The sequence below is a fragment of the Giraffa tippelskirchi genome, chromosome 1 (assembly GCF_054371585.1).
Source record: "Giraffa tippelskirchi isolate mGirTip1 chromosome 1, T2T-mGirTip1v1.2.pri, whole genome shotgun sequence".
NCBI classification, from domain to species: Eukaryota; Metazoa; Chordata; class Mammalia; order Artiodactyla; family Giraffidae; genus Giraffa; species Giraffa tippelskirchi.
Window position 1 is genome coordinate 172,288,565 of NC_137275.1, and position 19,255 is coordinate 172,307,819.

At 38.5% G+C, this 19,255-nt stretch overlaps 1 protein-coding gene across 2 annotated transcripts in view; it reads right to left on the bottom strand.

The window, feature by feature from the left end:
* Positions 1-19,255, bottom strand: part of GNAQ (G protein subunit alpha q) — a 469,675-nt gene that overhangs the window by 390,289 nt on the left and 60,131 nt on the right. The window lies entirely within an intron of this gene.

A 19,255-nucleotide genomic window follows, 5' to 3' on the forward strand; every position in this document is an offset into this window, starting at 1 on the left:
GAAGTGGGAAGTCCTAAAGGCAGGTCTGATTCCACAGTTTTTGTTCTTAAGCAGAGGGCTCACCACAACCTTCAGTTCATGTCACTTTAAGGCTCCCTCTGCATTGCACCATTACTGCTGCTGTGTGGGGGGAGGTGAGGAGAGGGAGGAGAGAAGGCTGGCAAACTGGGACTGTGGCAGTAGAGGGAAATGTCACGTCCACCAGCTGAGATCGCCAAGTGAGGGTCCTTGGCTCAGGGCAGGAAAGAACTCTAGAGCCACAGTAGAGGGAAAGCAAGTTTATTTAGAGATACACATTCTACAGGCAGAATGTGGATGTCTCAGGAAGTGAGAGCTGCCCATGATATGGGGCCATGTCCTGGGCAGCTTTTTATGGGCTGATTTCATAGGCTAACGAGTGAGAGGAATATTCTTGCTATTCTGGGTACCATGGGGATTTCTCTAGAAGTGGGCCATTGCCCACTTTTTGGCCTTTTATGGTCCTCCTGGGAACTGTCAGGTGTGAGGGGAGTGATTTTTAGTATTACAAAGAAGGTATGATGAGCTAGAGGTCAATGACTGGACTATTCTCAAAGTCACCTTGGTTGCAGCTGGTTCTAGCCGGTCTTCATCACATCCCAACAGCTATACTCCTTCTTCATCATCTAGTATTTGTGTCCTGCCCTTTCCCTCCCCGGAGAAGGCAATGGCACCCCACTCCAGTACTCTTGCCTGGAAAATCCCATGGACGGAGGAGCCTGGTAGGCTACAGGCCATGGGGTCGCTAAGAGTCGGACATGACTGAGCGACTTTACTTTCACTTTTCATTTTCGTGCACTGGAGAAGGAAATGGCAATCCACTCCAGTATTCTTGCCTGGAGAATTCCAAGGATGGCGGAGCCTGGTGGGCTGCCATCTATGGGGTCGCACAGAGTCGGACACGACTGAAGCGACTTAGCAGCAGCAGCTTTCCCTCCCATCTCAAGACCTTCAAGAGTCCCTTGTTGTTTCAGAAAGTGAATATAACTCAAAGCTTCTTCCACTCCCTAGAATGTTCAATTGTGGATGGGGCAATGAATTTTCATATGAGATGAAAATTATAGCCATGAGGGCATCCTGAAGACAGATGAATCTCCCAATTGAGTCTTAGAACTTCCAGGTCAGGTTCCTTGGCTGTCCTGGATGCTTGTGATTCACCTATTATGTGATTAAGTGATGGGCTTATGTTTCCAGAGCTAATGATTCAAAAAAGCTTTCTGTGATGTTAAACTCAGACATGTGAAAAAACAACAGGCAATTAGAAGCAATCAAATCATTTCAAAATTAACATTCTATTTCTTCATTTGCTAAACGCTTCATCAAAGAAATCAGTAATTTTTTTAAAGCCGTGAATATGATATACAGAGAATTAGAACAGCAATCAGTTTTAAAGTGTACCCATGCTTCCCAGAATGCTTAGAATATTTAGGACTGAGCCATTTTTCACAGTTTTATTCTGTTGCATTTTTTTTTAGACCTGTGCCTTTCAACACTTTTTTGAGTAATATTTCTCTTTTCATTTTTGACAGATGAATGGGCACGTAACTCTGTGAATGTCAGAAAAATCTTTATAAGCATCAAAGAATAAAATCATATTGAGCTATTTACATAAGTAATCTAGTAAATTGCAGTGGGCAGGCTTCTCTTCATTGAGTTTTGGTGTGCAAGATGTTTAAAGATCCCTGACGTCACAGTCAACCAGGGGGATCTTGAGGTTTGTGAGTGTACCATCATTCAGCCACTAAGAACCTACCAAGGGATAGAAAACAGGATTAGAAATAGTAATTTTTCCATCCAAACAACTACTTGGGTTCTTTAATTGGCATTTTGATTTTGCTCAAGGCTGAATTCAATATCTTTTCATATGAAGCGGAGCATTTTACCATTCAATCCTATATCCCTTTTCCCCCCTCAGTCCATTAGTCATTCATGTCTTTCTCTTCTATTCTCTTAGGTGGCTCACATACACCTTTTTCAGTTTCTCTAATTTATCAGTTTTTCCTGACTGCAGTCTCTATACCTGTTGTCACCTCTGCCCGAAACCTGCCACAACCTCTCTCCCTTTTTCCAGCCAGTTCATTCTTTAGGTTTCAACTTGAATGTCAATCACTCCTTTGGAGAGGTCTTCCTTATACCTTTTTAAGTATGTCCCCTATTCCTCTCCATTTGGTCCTGTTACTTTAAAAAACTCATATAATGTTACTTCTTTGTTTTAGAGCAATCAAAATTCTAATTGTATATGTAAAAAATATATATTCTTTTGTTATTTCTGACTTTCCAACATGACTGTAAACTTCATGAGAGATTATACCTTAAGGTACACACATACAATATTGCTTTTAAGTCATATAAGAAAACTACAGACCAATATTCCTCATGAATAGAGATAGAAGAATCCTTAACAAAATAGTAAATGGGTCTCTCCACCATATAAAATCAATTATACACCATGATCAAGTGGAGTTTATCCTAAAATATAAGGTCAGTTAAATGTCTGAAATTAATCTAATGGAAAATATTAATATAGAATGATGGACAGAAACCATGTTACCATGTCAATAAATACAGAAAAAGCATCTGGTCAAATTTAATATCTATTTATGATAAAAACTCTCAACAAACTTCCTCAACCTGATAAAGGACATCTCTGAAAATCTTACAATTAATATTACACTTGGTGAAAGACTGAATTCTTTCCCTGTAATATCAGGAATAAGACAAGTATATTCACTCTCATCACTTCTATTCAAGATTGTATTGGAGATTTTAGCCATGTGGCAAGAAGTAAAGATACTAGAGGCATAAAGATTGGAAAGAAAGAAATAAAACTGTCTTATTTGTGATGACATACTCTTGTATGTAGAAGATCCTAAGGCATGTACCAAAAAACCCTATTAGAACAAATAATCTAGGTTAGCAAGGTCCAGGATACAAGATCAATATACAAAAACCAACTTTATTTCTATAAGCTAACAACTAACAATCCAAAAATGAAATTAAGGAAACAATTTCATTCATGATACTGTATGAAGTACTTAGAAATATATTTGATAAAGAAGTACATGACTTGTATAGGGAAAACTGCCTGCAATGTGGGAGACCCAGGTTTGATACCAGGGTTGGGAAGATCCCCTGGAGAAGGGAGTGGCAATCCACTCCAGCATCCTTGCCTAGAGAATTACATGGACAAAGGAGCCTGGCAGGCTACAGTCCATGAGGTCGCAAAGAGTCAGACACAACTGAGCAACTAACACTTTCACACTTTCACATAAAGAATTCTGGAGAAAAATTAAGAAGATAGGTAAATAGAGACTTATTTCACATTCATGGATGGCAAAGACTTAATATTGTTAAGCTGGCAATTCCCTCCAAGTTAACTTATCGATTCAATGAAATTCTTATCAAAATTCCAGCAGGCTTTTTTCTTTTTGGTAGAAATTGACAAGCGGATCCTAAAAGTCATAGACCTGCAAAGGACCTAGAGTAGCTAAAGCTACTTCAAAAAAGAACAAAGTCAGGAGACATAGTTATTTGATTTGAGACTTAATGTAAAGCTTTGGCAATCAAGACAATGTGGTATTAGCATAAGGAAAGGTGTAATCACTGGAACTGAATATAGAGAGCCTAGAAATAAACTTTCTATATATTTCCAATATATTTTTGATAAAGGATCCAAGGAATTTCAGTAGGATAAGAATCATCTTTTTTTAACAAATGGCACTGGGAAAACTGCATACCTACACACAAAAAATAAACCTAGTCCTTTTCCTCATGCCATATACAAAAACTTACTCAAGACAGATTGTAGACCTAAATATAAAACCTAAAACCATAAATATAGAAGTAAACAAATAGGAAAATCTTTGTGCTCTTGGGTTAGGCAAAATTTTTCTTAGGCATGACACCAAAAGCATTCTTCATAAAGGAAAAAACTGAAAAATTGGCATTCATCATAACGGAAAACTTTTGTTTTTCAAAGGACATTTTAAAAGATGAACTGACAAACCATATACTGGGAGAAAACATTTGCAAAACATAAACTTAATAAAGAACTGTATTCAAAGTATTTATTAAAAACTTGTAGCTTAGTAATAAGAAGACAACAACCTAATAGAATGGGCAAAATATTTGAATAATATTTCACCAAAGAAGAGACAACAACTTGCAAATAAGCAGATGACAAGATGCTTATTATTAATCACTAGGGAAATGCAAACTGAAATCATAATGAGATACCACTACACATCCACTAGAAAGGCCAAAATAAAAAAGGCTGACAGTACCAACTACTAGCAAAGATGTGGAAGGTCTTTGCTTTTGAGGGAATTCATGTGAGAGGAAGATAAATGAGTATTATGTGCATAATGATACCTCACGGAGGAGATGTAGCTGACCCTTTTTAATTGGGTAAGTCTCCAAATGGTTCTGCGAGGTGACAGGTTCTCAGTTTTTAATTGAAAGAACTGTTTTGACTATTAGAGGAGCCATACAGTTAGTTCCTTCCTCCAGAATATGACTAAGTAGAAGGGAGAGGAAATGTATTGCAGGCAAGGGAGAAAGTTACACAGAGTTGTAAGTGGCTATGTTAAGTGTGTATGTGACAATGAGAGACCAGCTTGAATGGGGATAGGCTGCAGGCAGATGAGCTTTAGGAAGCAAATCTGGAGAGAGTAACATCAGTTTGGTTGTCCTTAAAATCTCAACACTGGAAAATATGGTTTGAAAAAAGTACAAAGCAATATAAAGTATAGGAGCAGTAGTTTTTACTCTTAAAATAAACTGTTTCTTCACTCATTTGGGTGAGAAATTCCAAAGCAATTTAATTATCTAAGCAACAGCACTGCAAGCCTTTAACATGAAATAGTGAAACAAATTATCGAAGGGAAAGTTTTATATACATCCCATTTCTGGCATCTTGGTTTCTCCTCTGAACTAATTTTACGATTTTTAAGTGAAAGTAAAACTTCATACAGTGACTATAAGTAAAAAATGAATCATTAATATACACCAAAGTTTGAATTTGACATGCCCGAGTATGACAGGTGATACTTCATGGATTATTTAGAGCGCCCTTGAAAATTTTACCTACCTAGTCGGACACGACTGAAGCGACTTAGCAGCAGCAGCTATGGTGCACATTCTTATGAGATATCACTAGCTTTACTTTACAGGGAAGATTCAGAGGAAATAAATATGAAAAATAGATTTCATCAGACAAATATTTAAATAATTTGTTCTTACTAATCCAACTTGATAATAACTCAAAATATGCACTGTCTGATTTAAATTTTGACAGAACTAGAACTAACTCAATGGACATGAGTTTGAGCAAGCTCCAGGAGATAACAAAGGAGAGTGAAGCCTGGCAGGCTGCAGTCCATGGGGTCACAGAGTCGGACGTGACTGAGCGCCCGAACAACAATTCATCTTCCTATTTTTTTCCTTTGATTAGGCTGTTTAATACAGTAAAGCAAACATTCTGTTTAAAATGTTAGTTTATGCTATAAAACTTTATATGATATTGAATTAGTGAGAAGATAAATGATTTCACCATCCTGCTTGACTAATGTAAAGCTAACATTTGATCATCCAGTCACTATCCGTAAAGATTCTATCCAATGAGAGGGAAATTGTTGCTTTATCAGGTAAGCATTCTCCTTGTTAGATAATACTTTCACTTGCAGGTATAACATGCTCAATTTTATGATTTTTAAATTAAGAAAATTAGGTATTGTCTTCCTATTTATGAACATTCTCTGATTTAAAATAAAAATCAAAGACATGCTATACTGTGATGCTCAAGAGAAATTAATAATCATCTACTCATTACTGAATGGTCAGTAGTGGGAAATGCTTCATTTATACAGGGTAGACCATTTGATTCTTTTGTGACCAAGGAAACTATATTCTTAAGCAGGATGGTTCAGTGGTTTACTTCAGCTTGTTTTAACTCCCATTGGTACTACTATTTATGATAGTATGATATTTAAACCAGAGAAAAATGCCTATGTGAAGTCATAAACATTAAAAGGAGAGTAAAGTCTCACATGAAGAATAAAGTGAGACACAAGAGGACATTGAAGAAGGTCAAAGAAAATAACATATCTGTCTTGCATCTATATGTTTCAACAGGACAAATAAGCATAAGGAAAAGATCATAACGGTTCCTGAGTCTGATGTGGGTGCCACCATATTATGTAATGTCTCTCAACCATTACTTAAGGCATTAGATGTACTGAACAGGAAGCCACAATAAAAGAAGTTCTTGAGCCTTCTCATTTCTTACTAGAATATTACTTACTAGTAATATTACTTACTAGAATATTTGCTAGTAAGTCTTCAAAGACTTAGAAACCATCAAAGGATGCAACAGAAGAGCAGAAGATCAGAGTGCAGGAAAAAAATGCAATTCAAGGGAAGTCGCAGAAGTTTCAGGAGAGTGAACAAAGAAACCATGAAGACAGACTACTTTCATAGCTTTATCCCATGGGAAAAGATGTCATCTGTTCATATCAAAACTGGAGACTTTCAGAAGCTCATGGTCAAAGGAGGCAGCTCTCCATAAAGACAAGTCTTGTTTGGGAGTGATTGGCGTCTAGCATTTCAATTACAGAGGAGAGAAAGAAAACCTCTTCCAATGTTTACCTCAACTCCAAACATTGAAATATTCCCTGCACATTTTTTTTTTTTTGCCAAATCAGTATAGTTCTTGGTATGATTTTTTTAGTTGATTCAACTTTTCAAACTTTAATACATTTATTTAAAATGAAAAAATATGTAATGGAAATCCAGAAATGGAAATCCAGGAAAGTTGCTTTTAAAAGAAGGCAACCATTAAAATAAATACAGATTAAATTAAAAAATCACTTTAGTCAATCTTCAGTTAAGTATTATAGCTTGTTGAAGGTTCTGGGGAGGAGTTGACAATATAAAACTCCAAGACTGAGCATTTCATCTTGACTACTGAGAAGAGATGAAAGAAAATCAAAAGGGACAACATCTGTATATCAGGTCGAATCATCTCTTACACCACTGGTTGTATTATCTAGTACATATATAGGTTGCTTTCAGTATTTTGAATAAGTTCTATTCAATAATTTTAAAATATATTTTTAGGGCCTGGAACAGCGAGGTTCTAGAATCATGCAGAGGAATGCTTTTTGCTTGTGTGTTTGCTTAATATTTACTTATTTATTTGGCTGCACTGGGCCTTAGTTGCAGCATGAGAACTCTTAGTTACCTCTGTGATCTCTTAGTTGTGGCATGTGGGATCTGGCTCCCTGACCAAGAATCGAATCCAGAGCTTCTGCACTGGGAGTGTGGAATCGTAGCCACTGGACCATAGGGGAAGACACTTATTCAATACTTTTTAAATTCTTTGCTGCTTTTTAAACTTTTATTCTGTGAATGGAGTCTTCTTTTGCTCTTGAGTTAAAATTTGAGCAGCTCCCATGATTTTGCTTGGTCATTCTCTGATAGTTAAAATCCAAAGATCATATCAAGTGACAAACACATCCTTGCTTTTAAAACTATGCCTTCTCTCTGCTACTAGAGCTAGCTGTAACCAAGGTGTGAGAGTCTTATTACACAGTTTTCTTTACTATAAGCCAAAGTCTACTTTCTGATCTCTCCCATGCCTAGATCCTACCTCTGCTCTCTGAAGACCCTCTGCATAAGTCCTATTCTTTTCCTCTGAGTTAGTTCTTCATATAATTGAACACAGAAATCTTGGCTTCTTTCATTCTTCATCTTTTAAAACTCCAAACTACCTCTTATCTTGGTTTCTCAGGATAAAATTTCCTCTTTAAAATTTTCAAACCTGCAGAAAAGTTGAAAGACCTATACAATATCCATCTATGTATCCTTCATCTCAATTTTATATATGTGTAGTTCTTATTTTTCCTGAGCTATTTGAAAGAAAGCTAGAAACATCATACTACTTTATGCTTAAGTATTTTAGCACGACAATGTGTATCTCCTAAGAGTAAGGACATTGTCTTCAAAATCACAATATCATTACTCACTTAAGAAAATTAACAGCAATTTAATAACTTTAATAATGTCATATATAGACCATATAAGATTTCCCTATTATTCAAATAATGCCTTTTCAGCTTTTTTTCCCCCAACCTATGATCAAATTAAAGATCTCACATTGCATTTGGTTTTCCTGACTCTTTAGTTTCCTTTAATCTTGAATAGTTTGTCCAATTTTCTATGAATTTCACGACATTGCTCAAGTTAAAGTTTTAATCCAGCCATCCTGGATCAACCTCGACCAGACAAACCAGAGCCCACAGCCTCCTCCAGATATAGACAGGCAAAAACAATTTAGAGGGAGATCAATACCTACTTTCCTTTAAAAGTTTTTCAGCAACTGCAATACTGTCGACAGTTGGTTCCTGTGGTCAAACAAATCACACCACAGGTCCATTTCTTACACCTGTCAGGCTGGATCTTCTCCATCTTGGAGTTATGCAGTTACATTTTTGAGCTTTCTTACAAAATCCACCTGGTGGCATCTTTCTTGTTGTTTTGGATCACTCATGAGAAATAGTTGTGGTCATTTTGAAGGCTGAGTGTCCCTTTGTTCACACCAGCTGTCACTCTGATTTGTTATGTGCCCATATGAGATGAGTACAGCCCAGCAGCAGGAGCGAAGAGCTGGGCACAGGAGTTACTCACCCAGCAGGACCAGCACAGGGCAGACTGACTGACTAAAGATGACTGCAGAGTTTCAGGCTGGCAAGCAGAGAATGGTGACCTAGGGTCCCAACAATCTCTGTTTTATTCCAGACAAAAGGCCAGCAAGGGTGGGAGTTGAGAAGATTCCAAATGGTACTGATATCTTCACAAGAGGGCAGTGAACCTAGAAGCAATCTGATGTGCAACACTGAGAATCCAGCAGGCAGACAGACAACAGAAGGGAAATGTGTGTCTGGGGAAATACCCTTGCCCCCAAGCAAAGTTTCAGGAGCAGATTTCCTGTCCCCAGACGGAGACTTGCGTAAAGCAAAGCAAGGCTGCAATGAAGAATTTATTTAAATAGGGGGCTAGAGATGGAGTTTATAACGGAGACAGAAATGGAATGTGGGTCTGCAGTAGATTTGTATTCAAAAGACTATATCCAAAACCAACTGTGGTTTCAGGGGTATGTGTGTATTTGTCACCCTTTGATTATCTTCCTCAATTCATTCAGTTTGATCTTCACTTTACCTTTTGGCTCAAAACCTAACTCAAACACAAAAAGAAAAAAAATCTCAAAATCCACTCAAATCCTTTTCATTAAAATAATCTCTATTTTATTGGAAGTCTATTGTATTTTCAGTTGGAGTAGAAAATATTAATATACTTGCTATTTCAGGGGATTTCTTATGTTTTGCTCTCTCCAGCCAGGTCTCATGTATATCTTATCTTGGATCCTGCACTTATGGGGATTGCCCTGGTTTTTCCCATAATACTCTTTCACTGCCAACCCCTGAAGCCTGTAGATTCTCCCTGGTTACCAGAAATGCTCTATTCTCATCACCAAAGCTATTGATCTTGCAGGGTGTAAGTCAGAAGAAGCTAGGTTATGCTGCAGTAACAGATAGATCCCCTGCCCCATCCCAATGGCTTCTAACACAAAGATTTCTCATTACACTTCACATTCATTACAAGTCAGTGCAGCTTTGTTCATATGGCATCCACCCTGGGAACAGCCTCTGTCTGGAACACTGCCAGTCTTATGGTTGAGAAAAAGGAGAAATGACACACACTGGGTTCAAAGTGACTGTCTGGAAATAACACATGCTACTTCTGCTTATGCTTCATTGGCTGGAGGAAATCTCATGGACTGGCCTGACATCAATGGCATAAGGAAGTATAATCCTCCCCTAGGATGCAAGTATTCAAGAATAATAGTTTAATTTACATAAGTGTTCATGCTATCAGGGTATATGTTACTTTCTATCAGGGTTCATGTGCCTATCAGGATGTCTGCTTCTCCATCAGAATACATGTGCCATTGATTAGGGATAAGAAGCTTCAGGGCCGTTGGCTAGGACTGAGTTTCTGATTGGTATATTGGCTCCTAGTTCCTCCCCAGGCCATGTTTCCAGTGTTTTTCCTTCTCATTCTATCCGAGAACCAATCCATTGTGTGTTTAGAACCTGCCTTAGGGTCAGGCTTCACTCAGGATTGACAAGCTAAGAATGAGCAAGGTCTGACTCTTTTTCCCTTCCTACTAGCCACTGGGTCACAGTTGAGCTTTCTTTTTGGCCCATGCAGCTTTTTTCTGAAACAATGTTTTTGTTTTTCTATTTATTAGGTTTTTCATCCTGGTCAACTATTTCATAACACACTGCCAGCAAATTTAATTTGCCTTTCTTTCTTTTTGGAGTGACTTTTTTCCTTAGGACTTAAAAAAAAAAAATCCAGTTCATTCTTGGTTTTGGCCTGCCTGTTACTATTGTTGTAGGTTTCTGTCAAACTTTTCAATTTATTTCTCTGCAACTAAAATTTTCCCAGGCTTCTCAAGGCTATGAGTACAAATGAGATCACGTTTAGGCTCAAGTTCCTTTGACTCATCTTGCCCACTCGCTCATGTAAGATTCCCTGACCTCACCAAAGTTCTCAGTTTTTTCTGTGTGTGCAGGAGTGAGGGCTGGGGTCAGGAGTCCTCACACATACTTCTGTCTAGGCCCTCACTGAATGAATGTCCCCCGCCAGTGAACCCAACTTGACACCTTGGTTATTGGGTCTCACGTCATGGAAACCAACTTGAGCCAACTCAATTCACACAGAGAGTTCATGATAGGCATATGAGGCCAACCTCTCAGAATACATGGAATACAGCTGGCCCTCAAGAAAGTCCTATTAGACTAGAAAAATGAAATGTTTAAGAATCTCCCCTCTTTTACCTGCTTGTTTCCGGGTATCTGCTTTATCGGCTTGCCTTTGCAGACTGGATCTTTCTGCTCTTGCATGCATATTGGGGGAGATTCCCTGGTTTTCTTTGAATCTCAAATCCAGTTTCTGAGAGGATGTCATTCAGCCTGGATTTTAAATAAAAGTTAAGAATGATGATAAGGGGCCACCCCTAGTGGGCCAGTGACTGAGAGTCAGCCCTGCAATGTAGGGGACAGCGGTTCGATCCCTGATCTGGGAGGATCCCACATGCCGTGGGGCAACTGGGCCTCTGTGCCATAACTACTGACCCTATGCTCTGGAGCCCGCAAGCCCACCTGCAGCAACTACTGAAGCTTGCTTGCTCTAGAGAACAAGAGAAGTCACTGCAATGAGAAGCTGGTGCGCCACAACTAGAGAGTAGCCCCTGCCCACTGCAGCTAGGAAAAGCCCATGCATAATAACAAAGACCCAGCATGACCAAAAAAAATAAAAAGAGGATGAAGGTTACTTAACAAAAAAGGAGTTTGAAGTTTCACTCAGTGATTTGGCCAAATCAGGCAGGAACAGGGGAAGAAAGATTTTTCTTGAGTTTGCCAGAGCTTCCATAACGAAGTATCATAGACTGAGAGGCTTCAGTTCAGTTCAGTCGCTCAGTCGTGTCCGACTCTCTGCGACCCCATGAACTGCAGCACGCCAGGCCTCCCTGTCCATCACCAACTCCCGGAGTCTACCCAAACCCATGTTCATCGAGTCGGTGATGCCATCCAACCATCTCATCCTCTGTCGTCCCCTTCTCCTCCCGCCCCCAATCCTACCCAGCATCAGGGTCTTTTCCAATGAGTCAACCCTTCGCATGAGGTGGCCAAAGTATTGGAGCTTCAGCTTCAACATCAAACCTTCCAATGAACACCCAGGATTGATCTCCTTTAGGATGGATTGACTGGATCTCCTTGAAGTCCAAGGGACTCTCAAGAGTCTTCTCCAACACCACAGTTCAAAAGCATCAATTCTGCGGCGCTCAGCTTTCTTCACCATCCAACTTTCACATCCATACATGACCACTGGAAAAACCATAGCCTTGACTAGACAGACTTTTGTTGGCAAAGTAATGTCTCTGCTTTTAAACATGCTATCTAGGTTGGCCATAACCTTCCTTCCAAGGAGTAAGCGTCTTTTAATTTCATGGCTGCAGTCACCATCAGCAGTGATTCTGGAGCCCAAAAAGTAAAGTCTGACACTGTTTCCACTGTTTCCCCATCTATTTCCCATGGAGTGATGGGACCAGATGCCATGATCGTAGTTTTCTGAACGTTGAGCTTTAAGCCAACATTTTCACTCTCCTCCTTCACCTTCATCAAGAGGCTCTTTAGTTCTTCTTCACTTTTTGCCATAAGGGTGGTGTCATCCGCATATCTGAGGTTATTGATATTTCTCCCGGCAATCTTGATTCCAGCTTGTGTTTCTTCCAGCCCAGCGTTTCTCATGATGTACTCTGCATATAAGTTAAACAAGCAGGGTGACAATATACAGCCTTGACGTACTCCTTTTCCTATTTGGAACCAGTCTGTTGTTCCATGTCCAGTTCTAACTGTTGCTTCTTGACCTGCATACAGGTTTCTCAAGAGACAGGTCAGATGGTCTGGTATTCCCATCTCTTTCAGAATTTTCCACAGTTTCTTGTGATCCACACAGTCAAAGGCTTTGGCATAGTCAATAAAGCAGAAATAGATGTTTTTCTGGAACTCTCTTGCTTTTTCGATGATCCGGCAGATGTTGGCAATTTGATCTCTGGTTCCTCTGCCTTTTCTAAAACCAGCTTGAACATTTGGAAGTTCACGGTTCACGTATTGCTGAAGCCTAGCTTGGAGAATTTTGAGCATTACTTTGCTAGCATGTGAGATGAGTGCAATTGTGCGGTAGTTTGAGCATTCTTTGGCATTGCCTTTCTTTGGGATTGGAATGAAAACTGACCTTTTCCAGTCCTGTGGCCACTGTTGAGTTTTCCAAATTTGCTGGCATATCGAGTGCAGCACTTTCACAGCATCACCTTTGAGGATTTGAAGTAGCTCAACTGGAATTCCATCACCTCCACTAGCTTTGTTCGTAGTGATGCTTTCTAAGGCCCACTTGACTTCCCATTCCAGGATGTCTGGCTCTAGGTGAGTGATCACACCATCGTGATTATCTGGGTCGTGAAGACCTTTTTTGTACAGTTCTTCTGTGTATTCTTGCCACCTCTTCTTAATATCTTCTGCTTCTGTTAGGTCCATACCATTTCTGTCCTTTATCGAGCCTATCTTTGCATGAAATGTTCCTTTGGTATCTCTAATTTTCTTGAAGAGGTCTCTAGTCTTTCCCAATCTGTTGTCTTCCTCTATTTGTTTGCACTGATCGCTGAGGAAGGCTTTCTTATCTCTCCTTGCTATTCTTTGGAACTCTGCATTCAGATGAGAATATCTTTCCTTTTCTCCTTTGCTTTTCGCTTCTCTTCTCTTCCCAGCTATCTGTAAGGCCTCCTCAGACAGCCATTTTGCTTTTTTGCATTTCTTTTCCATGGGGATTTTCTTGATCCCTGTCTCCTGTACAATGTCACAAACCTCTGTCCATAGTTCATCAGGCATTCTGTCTATCAGGTCTAGTCCCTTAAATCTATTTGTCACTTCCACTGTATACTCATAAGGGATTTGATCTAGGTCACACCTGAATGGTCTAGTGGTTTTCCCCACTTTCTTCAATTTAAGTATGAATTTGGCAATAAGCAGTTCATGATCTGAGCCACAGTCTGCTCCTGGTCTTGTTTTTGCTGACTGTATAGAGCTTCTCCATCTTTGGCTGCAAAGAATATAATCAATCTGATTTCAGTGTTGACCATCTGGTGATGTCCACGTGTAGAGTCTTCTCTTGTGTTGTTGGAATAGGGTGTTTGCTATTACCAGTGCGTTCTCGTGGCAAAACTCTATTAGCCTTTGCCCTGCTTCATTCTGTTCTCCAAGGCCAAACTTGCCTGTTACGCCAGGTGTTTCTTGACTTCCTACTTTTGCATTCCAGTCCCCTATAATGAAAAGGACATCTTTTTTGGGTGTTAGTTCTAGAAGGTCTTGTAGGTCTTCATAGAACCGTTCAACTTCAGCTTCTTCGGCGTTACTGGTCGGGGCATAGACTTGGATTACCGTGATATTGAATGGTTTGCCTTGGAAACGAACAGAGATCATTCTGTCGTTTTTGAGATTGCATCCAAGTACTGCATTTTTGACTCTTTTGTTGACCATGATGGCTACTCCATTTCTTCTAAGGGATTCTTGCCCACAGCTTAAACAACAGAAATTTATTTTCTTTTAGTTCTGGAGGTTAGCAGTGCAAGAACAGGGTTTTGGCAGGGTTTATTTCTCCTGAGGCCTCCTTGCTTACACCTTCTCACTGTGTCCTTACACGGCCTTTCCTCTGTACCTGAGCATCCATGGAGTTTCTCTGTATGTCCTAATATCCTCTTCTTATGAGGGCACTAGTCAGGTTGGATTAGGGCCTACTCTAATCGTTTAAAGCCTACCCTATGATTTTAACATAATCATATCTTTAAAGGCCATTCTCCAAATATAATCACATTCTGAGGCATTGAGATTACACTGGCAGGGGCGGGGGGGCGGACATAATTCAGTCCATAACATCTATTGCCTGTCAAATCACCTCAAAACTTAGTGGTATAAAACAAAATTTTATTCTATGCTCATATCTTCTGTAGGTCAAAAATTCAGAAGAGATATGATAGAGATGGCTCTGCCTGCTCCATGATTTCTGGGCTCTCAGCTGGGCTGACTTGGATACCTGGGTGCTGATAAGTAGCTGAGATAGGGGATTCCCTTCTTAGATAGCTTTTTCATTCACATGTTTCATGCTTGGGTTAAGATGGCTGATATATGTGCTCAGATGGTACTGCTGACCACAACTCCATGTGGCTTTGGCTTCCTCACAGCATGGCAGCTCAGCGCTTGAACAGTGTTCCAGTGACCAAGAACACAGTGTCACTTATACTCTACTGATTAAAGCAGTCACAGGCTCAGAAAAGTGTCAAAGGATTTGTGATCACGTTACAAAACTGCCACGTAGTTTGCCATATTCAAAATGTCTACTATAACACTGTCCCACGTGCCTTCTGTGAGAACACCAATTCTCTCCCAAGACTATTGGTTCTTGATGTTCTCCAAAGTTTGGTAAGCTTTTTATCTATTTAATTTCTATCAGTCCCAATGTATCAACAATCACACTTGAGTTCTTTTCCAGCCATACATCTTAAATTTGCAATATTTCTCAGTCTCATACCTCTCTCTCCATTTGCCTGTGGGTACTTAAGTCTGTCAGTCTCTGGTGAGAGAGATACTTTTGGTATCTCTTTCCTGAGTCATTAGAGGCATGCCAAAGTTTTAAAAATTGAAATATAATTGATATACAATATTGTATTAGTTTCAGATATACAACATAATGATTCAATATTTGGGTATATTGTGAAGTTATTACCACAATGTCTAGTTAACACTTGTCACATACATAGTTACATTTTTTTCTTGTGATATGATCTTTTAAGATTCACTCTCTTAGCAACTTTCAAATGTACGATGCTGTGTTATTAATATTAATAATAAATATAACTATTATATGATAGTCATTTTAATTGATTATTATAGTATTAGTAATTAATAATTGTAGTCACTGTGTTGTACATTACTTCCCTGTGACTTATTTTACAACTGGAAGTTAGCACCTTTTGGCCACTTTTACTCATTTGATCCACCTCACATCCTCTACTTCTGGCAATTTGCCAATGTATTCTCTGTACCTATAAGCTTGGTTGTTGGTTTTTCGTTGTCGCTGTGGAAGTTATATTCCACTATAAGTGACACCTTATGGTATTTGCCTTTCTTTATTTGACTTATTTCGCTTAGCAAAGTGCCCCCAAAGTCCAGCCACATTGTCACAAGTGGCAAGAATTCATTCTTTTTTATGGCTGAACTATGTTTCATTATATATATATATACACGTACCACATTTTCTTCATCTATTCATTCACTGATGGACACTTAGGTTGCTTCCATGTCTTGGCTACTGAAATAATGCTGCAATGAACATGGGGATGCAGATATCTTTTTGAGTTAGTGCTGTCATTCTCTTCTGATAAATACCCTGAAACGGAATTGTTGGATCATACGGTAGTTCTAGTTTTAATTTTTTGAGGAACCTCTATACTGCTTTCCACAGTGCCTGTTACATTCCCACCAACAGTGCACAAAAGTGCCTTTTTCTTCACATCCTCACCAAAACTTCTTTCTTTTTGATAATAGCCTTTTTAACAGGTGTGAGGTGTTAGCCACTGGGGTTTTGACTTGCATTTCCCTGATGATTAATGATGTTGAGCAGCTTTTTATGTGCCCTTTGGCCATCTGTATGTCTTCTTTGGAAAAATGTCTATTCAGATTCTCTGCCTCATTTTAAAATCAGATTGTAGTTTTTTTGTTACTGAGTGGTATGAGTTATTCACATATTTAGGATATCAAACCCTTATGAGATTTATGACTTGCAAATAGATCCCCCATTCAGTAGGTTGCCTTTTCATTTTGTTGATAGTTTTCTTTTGCTGTAAGGAAGCTTTTAAGTTTAATGTTGTCTCATTTGTTTATTTTTTTTCTTTTGTTGTCTTTGCTTTTGATGTCAAATCCAAAAAAGTCACGCCAAGGCCTACATCAAGAAGCTTATCAGCTATGTTTTATTTTAGGAGTTTTATGATTTCAGATTTTATGTTCAGGTCTTTAATCCATCTTGGCCTAATTTTTATGGATGGTATAAGATAGTGATTGGGTTTCATTTTTTTTCTTTGCATGTGGCTATCCAGTTTTCCCAGCACCATTTATTGAAAAAAACTGTCATTTCCCCTTGTCTAATATTGGCTCCTTTGTTGTAAATTAATTGACCACATGTGTGTTAGTCTCTCAGTCCTGTCTGACTCTTTGCGATCCCATGGACTGTAGCCCACCAGGCTTCTCTGTCCATGGAATTCTCGAGGCAAGAATACTAGAGTGAGTTGCCATTCTCCTCTCCAGGAGATCTTTCCAACCTAGGGATCGAACCCAGGTCTCCCATATTGCAGGCAGATTCTTTACCATCTAAGCCACCAGGGAAACCCATTGACCACATATGTGTGGTTTTATTTCTGGGCTTTCTATTCTGTTCCCTTGATCTATGTGTCTGTTTTTAAACCAATACCATACTATTTTGATTATTATAGCTTTGTAATAAAGTTTGAAATCAGAAAGAATAATGCCTCCAGCTTTGTTCTTTCTCAAGATTGCTTTGGCTATTTAGGGTCTTGTGTGTGTGTGTGTGTGTGTGTGTGTGTGTGTGTGTGTGTGTGTGCGCGTGTGCACATGTGTATGTGTGCATGCATGTTCAGTCATGTCTGACTCTTTGTGACTCCATGGACTGTAGCCTACCAGGCTCCTCTATCCATGGAATTTTCCAGGTAAGAATACTGGAGCAAGTTTCCATGTTTCCATTTCTTACTCCAGGGGATCTTCCCAACCGAGGGATCAAACCTGCATGTTTTGCTTCTCCTGCATTGGCAGGAGGATTCTTTATCACTGTGCCACCTGGAAACCCAGGATCTTTCGTAGTTCCATTCAAATTTCAGGATTGTTTATTTCTGTAAAAAACTCCACTGGAATTTTTCTTGGTATTGCATTCAATCTGTACATTGCTTTGGGTAATATGGACATTAAAACAATATTGATTTTTCCATTTATGAACATGGAATACCTTCCCATTTATTTGTGTTTTTTCAACTTATTTTGTTGACTTGTTATACTTTCCATTGTACAGATTTTTCACCTCATGTTTTAAATTTATTTCTAGGTAATTTTTTTCTTTTTGATACAATATAAATGAGATATTTTCTTAATTTATCTTTTTGATAGTTTGATATTAGTATATAAAAATGCAAGATTTTTATAAGTTGATTTTGTATTCTGCAATTTTATGGAATTTGTTTATTAGTTCTAACAGTTTTTGCTAAAGTCTTTAGAATTTTCTACATATAATATCATGTTATGCAAATACTGACAGTTTTACTTCCTCCCCAATTTGGATGAATTTTCTTTTTCTGCCTAATTGGTCTGCTAAATACTATGTTAAATATAAGCACCTTTGTCTTGTTCCTTGATAATTTTTGAGTGAGTACTGAACATTGTGGATTTTATATTGTTTGGGGCCATTTGTATTCCTTTTAAAAACGTGTTGAATATTTTTTGCTAGTAAGTAAGTTACTGTCAAGGGTTGATCCTTTTTGAAGTTTTTAGAAAGCTTTTATAGAGTTGGCATTGAAGACCATTTTTCTGTAGCTAATTTAGCCCCATTTCTCACATGTATCCATCTTGGGCTTTCCTCTGAATGCCCTTTGTACTAATTGAAGTCCCTCCAGTTTGGCTTGGAGAAACTCTAATAATCAGTGTGTGAGCCTGGGGACTATTCATCTTACAACTCTTCAGAAGTTCCTCAGAAGTTGTTCTTTTCCTGTTTCACGGGTTCTTGTCATATGCATTTGCAGATTGGTATTTTGTCAAAACATGAAGGAATCCCTACACAAGTTTCAGGGGTTCTTTCTCTGTGTAACTCTGTTCTCTCCAGTACTCAGTGCCACAGATTTCTACTTGCCAAAATCTAATCTCTGTCTCCTTAATTCAAGAAGATGTCAAACTGTTTGTGTCACAGTCCAAGAATTGTCCCAGAAGAGAAACCTAGGCAATGTGAGGGATCATCTCTTTTATTTCTCTTTTCTCAGAGATAAAGACCATTTTTGCCTTTTGTCTAATGTCCAAAAAATAGTTTCTTCCTATATTTCCTCCATTTTTCTCATTGTTCATGGTGGAAAGATAATTCCATAATCTTACTCTATCATAGGTGGAAAAAAAAATGGGTATGATATTTTAATAACTAATCAAAACACTTAAGCTAAAGAGTTCAGCTACTTCAATTGTGTACTAATCTATGTCTAAGCCTCCTGGAATTCAATGACTGATTACAAGGGCATCTATACAGATATTACAAACTCACAATTAGCTTCCTATATCATCAAGTATATTTAAAACTTTTTTGCATCAGAAACATTTCCAATTGAAGAGAAAGAATTTTATTTATAAAAACCTCTTCTCACTAGCCATTTGTCTTTTTTCTGTGTTTTTTAAACTGCTTTTTATAGTCTAAAATATATATATAATTATTTCTCAGTTTTCCCCTCTTCATTCTGACATTCTACATGTTAATAAAAGTCAGATTTCTATCATTTCCACATCGTTACAATTACTTC